Consider the following 6346-nt stretch of genomic DNA (forward strand, 5'->3'; position numbering starts at 1 on the left):
AAAATGGACTGGAAATATAATGGTGAATGGAATAAGAGGTCTCTGTCTTCCCAGAGCTTACACTGTAGGGTTGGGAAAATAAATATAATTAAAAAATAAATAATGCCTCATACCAAAAAGTGGGTGTGGCCAAATCAAGTCTGAGTCTAGCCCACATAAGTATCCAGTGGGATTCCAGGCAGGGAGGACTCTTGAGGTCAGGTGAAGAGCAGCCTCCTGTTGCGATGGATCAATCAGGCTGCTTAAAGACTGTAGACAAAGCAACAGGGCTAAGCAACAGCCACAGGGCTAAGAAAAAAAAGTTAGGAGGATGGCAGGGCCTGGGTAGCCACCTGAGCTGAGATGTGATTGTATTGGCCTGCTCCGGCTGCCATAACAGAATGTCACAGACCAAGGGGTATAAACAACAGAAATGTATTTCCTCACAGTTCTAGAGGCTGGAAATCCAAGATCAAGGTGCAGCAGGGTTGGTTTCTTGTGAAGCCTCTCTTCCTGGCCTGTAGGTGATGCCTTCTCTGTGTCCTCTCTGGGCCTTCCATCAGTGCATGCACACTCTTGGTGTCCCTGCCTCTTCTTACAAGGACAGCAGTTGAGTGGGATTAGGGCCCCATCCTTATGACTTCATTTAACCTTAATTACCTTTTTTTTTTGAGACAGGGTCTGGCTCTATTGCCCGGGCTGGAATGTGGTGGTGTGATCACAGCTCACAGCAGCCTCTGCCTCCCAGGCTCAAGTGATTCTCCCACCTCAGCCTCCCGAGTAGTTGAGACTACAGGTGCGAGCCACCACACCTGGCTAATTTTTTGTGTTTTTTGTAGAGATGGGGTTTTGCCATGTTTCCAGGCTGGTCTCAAACTTGTGAGCTCAAGTGATCCATCCACCTGGACCTCCCAAAATACTGGGATTACAGGCATGAGTCACTGCACCCAGCCTTAATACCGACCTCTTTAAAGGCCCTATCTCCAAATACAGTCGCACTGTGGGTTAGGGCTTCAACAAATGAATTTGATGGTGGGGAGGGCCACAATTCAGTCCATAAGAGAAAGGAAGACTTCAGGAACTGATGTGTTCAATGGAAGTCCAAGGCATAAACACAGTCATACAGAAGGGACCAGTGCAGCACAATACAGCCTAGAGATTAGTCTTGGATTTCTGCATCTCTCATTTAGACCTGCAAGACTAATTCCAAGCTTCACCTGCTGAGACTGGGGCAGGAGGAGTCGGACAGGGCAAGGACTCCTTAGCTTCTCTCTGTCCTGGTTTGATGGGCATGGGCCAGGCTACTTCTTCAGGGGAAATGCTTCTGTGAGTACAAAGGAGGGAGGCTAAGGAACCTAGGAGTGGACAGAAGACAAATAGCTTCTGCCCAGCTTCTTACTCCAGGTAGGTGTGGCTCAGTAAGGATGACAGCCTGCAGGTAAAACCTGGCGAGGACTGAGCTGCTGGGACCTGGAACTGTTCAGGGGCTTAAGTGGGTGTGGGAAGGCTCATGCCAGGTCAGTGACCCTGGCACCTGGGGGTTGGATCACTTTTCATGGTGATCCTTCAAAGCCTGGGGTCCTAGAACCAAATTAGAGAGGAACATGGGAGATTCCAGTTCACCAGCCAGCTGGTGACCTCTGAAGAACTCGCCAAACAGGATAATCCTGTGTTTCTCATTGGGGCCTGCTGAACACCGGTTAGTACACCTCTCTGCCTAATTGTTGCTTACCGAGCTCTGGAGGCTACTTCAAAAATATTTTAGCTTATATATTTTTATACACACCAGAAGCCTTTTTAGTAAGCAATAAACATGTTTTTAAATTAAACATTTTCTGGCTTGGGGCAGTGGCTCATGCCTATAATCCCAGTACTCTGGGAGGCCCGGCGGGGAGGATGACTCGAAGCTAGGAGTTTGAGACCAGCTTGGGCAACATAGCGAGACCCTTGTCTCTACTAAGAAAATAAATAAATAAATAAACATTGTCTGAGTGTCTACAGAACTGCAGAACTGTGCACAGTTCATTTAGCCTCAATATGCTCTCAATGAAAATAAAGATCTTGACTTGCTCACTTTCATACGTCTCAAGTCAATAACAGTTGAATATCTGTAAAATTTTTCTGTTGGTTCACTAGACCGCTCTTCCCCACACAGAATAGGCTCCTGTAGAGATTTTTTTTTTTTTAGATTAACCAGTTTTACCAGCATGACAACTGAAAAATAAATCTGGATGAGTACTGGGCTTTACCAAAGCAAATGCCTATTTTCAGTACTCTCTTTGCTTTTATTTGCCATGCAGCCCCAAGATTCTCTGGGTTTGGGAAGAAACCTAGCCTGGCCTGTACAGAAGTTTCCCAGGGAACCTCCCTGTTTCCTGGGAAATCTCCGTGGGCAATTGTCCATTTCCATTATGGAGTCTCTCAAGTGATTGAGGGAGTATTTCAAATCCCTCCTTGGATTGGGAGAATCTGCTGATACCACCAGCTTGAGAAGATTTTCACCCCAACATCTCTCTTTTACCCCTTCAGCCCACCACTATCCTTTACCACAAATACACCCAAACACACACGCACATACACACACAGGTTTTTGTTCAAATGTGAGCCCAAATTACTTTGTCATTTATATCTAATCAAATAGAATTGCAGGCAAGGATGTAAGAAAACAACTTAAGAAATGATGCAGTATGTCAAGATAACCTGACCACAATAATATAAACTGGTAAAGTATTGAAGACAGACAAAATATTTCAGAAATGAAGGTAGAATTTTGCTCTTCTGAGGAAGAGATGGCAGCTAAGGGAAATAGCTGATCCTTAGTCAGCTATTGTAGATTGTAGAAGGTGAATAAATAAAAGAGAAAGGCAAATTATCCCATATGTAAGCTAAGCTGGAAATTAAGGGAAACAGAGAACTTGAAAGAGGCAGATGAATGCTGTAAGCCCGCAGCAAGCACAGGACAATGCTGAGATGGTGTGAATTGTAACTTACACAATCTCCATGCTGCAGTTAGAACTCCAAAGACCCTCTTATGTCCTTTTAAAAATGGTCTGTATTTCAGAATAAACTAATTAATGTTGAAAGAAAAGGAGGAATGTGTTAATTCTGCAGTTTTAAGAAAAATCTGTTTCTATACCTGAAAAAATTTACAGTCAGGCTTATTAGCTTATTAACATTTTGACTTTAATTTTTTTAAGGCTTAGAATGTGAATAGAAATAACCCTTCAGAAAGGACATGTCATAAAATCCCTGGAGCACATCTGAGCTCTGCTACTAATTAACTCACTAATGGGATCTTCCGAAAGGCTCCTGCTGCCTGTTTTGATGCAGGCTGTACTGTCAAGAGAAATGGGCTGAAACAAGGTGTTCCACCACCAAGGGCCCATGCTAATGTGATGGTGGACCCATTGCCAATATCCTGTGAATTGGAAGGGACCAAAATGGCTTCAGAGTAAAGAGAATTAACGGGGGTGGGAGAGAGAAATGAAAGTGGAAGAGACATCTGAGCACTGGGCTACAGCCTGACAAGCTCATGGGTGAATCGTTTTTTTAGTGTTTCGTCAGAACTTCTATGGGTGTCGCTTTGTCAACTTTTCAGCTTGATGAGGTCCTCAAGGTTATTTGACACAACAGCCTTGAGTTCCAACTGGGGATAGATTAACCCAAGGGCAAGAGGGCATAACTCTGATATTCTGAAGGTTAACAAGCACTTAAAACAAAATAAAACTAAAAACAAAACAAAACAACGTTTAGAGGAAGGATAGAGCAGCTTGTAATCCTTAAAAATTCATCTATGTGGTCTAGAATCCAGATTTTCTAAGACTTCTGGGTGATCAACCTGCACTGTTTTACTTAACCCCAGCTACTGTAAAAACCAACATTTCAATATGGCTGCACTCGTATTTACAAAGCACTTTAGAATCATTTGCAGAATGTGATCTTCAATCCAGGAAAAGAAAGTGAAGAGTTCAATTATAATCCATGCTAAATGTTGATCATCAAAAAAGCAGCAGGCCTGCTCTACCACAATCACTGGAGTTGCTTCTGGCAACACAAAATATAATGCCAACATGCTGTCCCACAAAGTGGCCAAGTCAGTGCCAGGCTCTTTATGAGACAATAAAGAATAACTATAACCTGGGAAGAACACAGAAATTGCCACACTGGGTGGTCCAGAGGGTATGCAACTCAGTCACTGTTGCCAGCCCAACCTTGGCAGGGAAGGGAGGGCTTGGTCATCCTTCCTAACTGGAGGGCCTTTCTTAGTTCTCTGCCTGTCTCATGGCAGGGCCTCTGTTTTGTAGGCTCCTTAGCGGAATACACACTCCAAACCTTTAAGCTCCCCTTAGTTGTTGGAATGGCTCTGCCATTTATGAAAATACAAACAGATTCTCTTCAAATCCATTTATATTTTCTTCCATGACTACCACCTGAGGTCATGGGTTCCACAAAGGAACTTGCTGTGAGAACGTGTAAGCCGGAGAGCAAAATATTTAAGCCTTCTTTTCTCTGTAAGAAACTGCATTAAAATATTCCAAAGGCATTTTTTAGAGCAATAAAGCATATTTGGAAAATGTCAAGGAATTTACTCAAGAGAGATATAAAAAATGGAGTCAAAAAAATCAAAGGTCTCAAATTGAAGGCTTTCATTAGCCTTATTAAGGGCTCATGATATTTCAATCTCTGAAACCAGGTCAATATTTCCCTCTTCTCAGGAGCGATCCCAATGTCTGGCAAATAGAAAGCTCCCATCCAGTCCATATTTATTTAGAAAGATGAATGAATGAATATATTCACATGTAATCTATGTCTATCAGGCCTAGTTATAGGTAAGGTAAAATGTTGTAAGATTTAGTATTTCCCTGTTCTTTCAAACATTTTTCTACAACTATCCTAATATAATTCACTTTTTTCATAGCAGCTATTACTATCTGACATTATGTATGGGTTTCTCTGTTTATTTTTGGCCTGTCTCTCTCACAAGAATGGGAGTCCATGAAGGCATTATTTTTGTTTCTTTGTTCAAAGACTGTGCCCCCTGGTGCTGAATAGTGCCTGGTATATAGCATGCAGTCAACAAACACTTTTTAATTGGTGAATAAATGGATTTTTATCCACATGTTGTCACCAACCCAGCATTTCCCAGTTGAGAAATGAATACCAGAGAAAGGGCAACAAGGCCAAGTAAAGGAAATCAGAGTCCAGTGAGGCCAACCAAGAGGTCTCTGCCAGCCACTAACAGGTTACAAATGGCAAACTCATTGTCCCAAGGTCTAATTCACTTTCTTAACATCCTCTGGCTTAACTTACTTTTGTAATGTGGTTCTTATTACTGCACCTGTATTCCCAACCTTGGAGAGCTTACAGACATGGATTCTTAAGCAAAATGTTTTTAATTAAAAAAATAATGAATAAATTGTTCTTCTGTTGCCTTCTGTTTAGTGATCAACCAGGCCAGAGAAACTCCAGTGTTCATACTGACAATTTGTTGCCATAGTAACCATTGCAAGCTTGATTTCTTTCTAATAAGGCAAGAACTCAGTTTTCTCAGTTGAAAACTGAGAGAATGATCTCTTGTTTTTTATATTTGTATTTTTTTCATGCAGAAGAAAAGACTATCTTATCCTTAAAAGACACAGTGTCCAATTATTATAAATCACCTTGATGTTTAATTTTAACAAAGCCTTGTTTTAGAGGAGATACCCTTTATCAGTAAGTGGAAAACAGCATCACCTTCATTTGACAGCTCCTTAAAGAAGAAACATAATCAACTTTCTTCCCACTTTACAGAAGGGTAAAGAAAAATGTCACATGGTTGGTCTATCTCAGTCTAAAATGAAAATGACTGAATCTAATGATCAGAATTGTAGTCACAGTGGATTCAGTTAAAAATCAAAAGTGATTTTTAAAGCTCTGCACATATAATCATTTTCTCTCTTCACATTTGGCTTGTTTTTCCAATGACTCCATAAAATAAGGAGGCTCAACATAGATGCCTATTAGTAAGATGAGTAACAAATGAAGAGAGTGAAAGTGATTGAAGGGAGGGTAAACATTTGTAAATGTTTGGGGCAAACTGGATTCTTTTGGACTGAATGATTTCTTTTTCTTTTTTTTTAAATTATACTTTAAGTTCTAGGATACATGTGTGCAATGTGCAGGTTTGTTACGTGGTATACATGTGCCATGTTGGTTTGCTGCACCCATTAATTCGTCATTTACATTGGCTATTTCTCCTAATGCTATCCCTCCCCCAGCTCCCCACCCGACGATGGGCCCCAGTGTGTGATGTTCCCCTCCCTGTGTCCAAGTGTTCTCATTGTTCAATTCCCACCGACGAGTGAGAAGTTGTGCTGTTTGGTTTTCT

The sequence above is a fragment of the Symphalangus syndactylus genome, chromosome 5, assembly GCF_028878055.3.
Source record: "Symphalangus syndactylus isolate Jambi chromosome 5, NHGRI_mSymSyn1-v2.1_pri, whole genome shotgun sequence".
NCBI classification, from domain to species: Eukaryota; Metazoa; Chordata; class Mammalia; order Primates; family Hylobatidae; genus Symphalangus; species Symphalangus syndactylus.